Raw genomic sequence first — 3,181 nt, forward strand, 5'->3', positions numbered from 1 at the left:
CAAAAAGAACCAATACTGTATTTTATTGAATAATCCACGTACCTATACTTTATGTTGATACATCGTTTGATATTTTATAACTCATTTATATGATTATCTAACTTATTTTCTATCTAGCATTATTAGATTATCTAGCATCAACTGTTAGAGAAAGATGCATCTGCCTCCGTGACATTCCAGTATGCTGCGAAGTTTAATCTAAATTTATATACTTTGAGGCCCGTATTTTATCGATAAAAGCGCGCTTTTATCTCTGAAATTCTGTAGTATGCGTAATGTAAATTATAGCATGTAGCGCGCTAACATCGCTGTAAGCGCGTTCTGAATATGGGCCTGAATATTTATCATATAAAATAAGTAGGTACATTATTTATTTCTTGTTTTTTTTATTTTCTATCTTCATAAGATACCCAATTTACATTGAAATGCACGCATATTGATAGAAATTCTAATTAAAGCCTGAGGAATTTCCCATATCATATTCACTAATGCTGCTTCCACTTGTTGCACATTTGGCGGTTTCTCTAATCTTCGTAATTTTCTTCCCATCATATCCTATACATGTTCAATGGAATTCAAATCTGCATTCATTGATGGTTGTGAAAGCATCTCGATGTTATTTTTTTCGAGAAAGTTAATTGCAATTCTGATGGAATGTGGGCGAGAGTTGTCTTGTATCAAGATAAAATTGTGTTTTATTTGACGACGCATCGGAATAAAAACATAAAATTTCTTCCATTTCGCGGTCATTCTCGGAGATGGTAAAGTGACAAGCGTCAATTCATGCGTGTATGCGTTGAAATTCCACCCCAATCATAACGGAATCACCATCAAACGCTTGGACAGGCTCGATGTAATTTTGTTTATAGCAATGTCTCCGCCGATGCCAAATTCTTGCATCGGAACTAAAAAGATAAAATCGCGATTCGTCAATGAATAATACGTTATTCCACTATCTAGCAGTCCAATTTTCATAAATGCGAGCATATTTTGCAAACGAGAACATCGATGAGCCATAGATAACATTGGCGCACAAGTCCGTGATCTTAAGTTCCTTTGTGCAGACGCGATCGTTTGATCACTAATTCGTCTATGCGAGAGAACTTTATTTGCAATTCGTCGCGCAATTATTTTGGATTTTGTATTGCCGCATTAACGATGAGACGATCTTCTCGAACTAACGTTACTCTTCGATCTTGTCCTCTCTTTTGACGAAATCTTTCTGTTTTTTGATAACAAATTAAAACTCGAAAGATAGAGGACTGATTAACACCTATTTCTCTTGCAACATCGTTCAATCTGGCTCAATCCTTCTTGCAAAAGAGTGATTTGCGCACATTGAATTTCATTTAAACGCGGCATTGTTACAATTATGTCGTTTGTTTTTTCAACGATAACTAGATTAAATTTAAACTGAAATAAGTTTAACTGAAGTTAGTGCTGTATCCTAAGTAAAGCTCTATATATCAAAGTAATGCATTCCTTTGATTTGAGCCAAAATGCCGACAGTCATCCTATTAGCTATTTTGACCGCCATTTGTGACTCAGTCTAATAAGCGCTTAGTATTATTAGCGGTATAGGCTGTGGTCAAAGTCTCGCTACAAATACTTTGAAGCATTTGATGGACCAATTAGAAGAAAGAATTTTACAAACTGACCAATTAAAAAAACGCTTCAAAGCGTTTGCAGCATTGCGGTGATCGTATCCATAGTTAATAAATAAAAAATGGAGAATGCGCTATTTATATATAGAGTTTTAGGATTATCTAAGTGCAGTACAACGCTCACTTTAAGTAATGACAGCATAAGGTGTTGATCGCAGAGTAATAACACAACATATACAGCGCAACTCTCTGTCGGCACTTTTGATGTTAGTGTTTCCCAAAATGGAGTGCGCATGCGCGAAATAAGTAAGTTTTCCAGTAACGCCATCTGATTTCTTTCTTAGTTGCTTTTTATTTTTCCGTTCTCTCTCTGCCTCTCTCTCTCTCTCTCTCTCTTTCTTTCTCTCTAGGTATTTGTATCAAAGTTTAATTTAAATAAAAGTTTAATGTTAATGTAATAAAACTGAAAGAAATAGATTTATAATTGTAATGCACTGCAAAACAAAAAAAAAATACAAAAATAAGAAGATATAAAATTATATAAATGTTGTATGATACAAATATTATACTGTAAACTTTTAATTTAATTAATGACTACAGTATACGATGCTTGTTTTTCTGCTAGATCGCTTGCGTTTTAGTAAATTATTAGAATTGCACACAAAACGCAGATTTTCTAGCTAAAATGAAATCCAGCTGGGAAACAATGTACTTAAATTATTAAAGAGAAATAGTATTTAAATGGCTCTGAAAGAGAACAGCTCTGGAAAAAGGAAGAAGTGAAATAGAGAATGACGTTACTGGCGCAACTTATTTATTTCGCGCATGCGTACTCCATTTTGGGAAACAAAATCAGGAGAGTTGCGTTACTGCATATACTATGGTAATAAGGAGATCAAACTCGAAGTCTGAAAATGGGCTCCAAACAAGGTGTCGAAAATTCATGGAAAATCAGGATCTGCTGATTTTAATGCCATCGCGTCTTGTGAGAAAAGTTAGAAGTATTGACTGTCATGTGATCACAAGTCACACACAGAGAAATCACATCTGAGAGAGGACATGCCGTCCCAAAACCTGTAATCGCAAAATGCTGCTGCGCATTACTGCCCCCTGACAAAGTGAGTGTAAACTACTTAGTTCTGAGGATAATACGTCCACTTTTCTGAGGATAATATGTCCACTTTTCTGAGGATAATATGTCTGTTTTTCAACTCCAGATGATAAATCGATATTTGGTTCATATCGTGCTACATTCACAAATTGTACATCAGAAATATTCTTCTCTGCCATCTTACATGCGCGTGATGTTTATTTCGCTTAAAAGTATTAACATTAAGGTTATATTATATTTTTACAAATGTGTTAATATTTATGTTTTAAATAAGTTATATACACATGAATTAAGTTATATTTCAAGCATTTGATTTTTATTAATATTTTTATAGTTTATTTACTTTATTTGTTATTATTTTCTTATTACAACTAAAAATTTGAAAAAAAAAAATATATATATACAAAAAAGTTTAGATTAATTTTGTCATTATATGCTTTTCAAATTTCAATATAATAAGAAAATA

This window comes from Atta colombica, unplaced genomic scaffold, assembly GCF_001594045.1.
Source record: "Atta colombica isolate Treedump-2 unplaced genomic scaffold, Acol1.0 scaffold198, whole genome shotgun sequence".
NCBI lineage: Eukaryota > Metazoa > Arthropoda > Insecta > Hymenoptera > Formicidae > Atta > Atta colombica.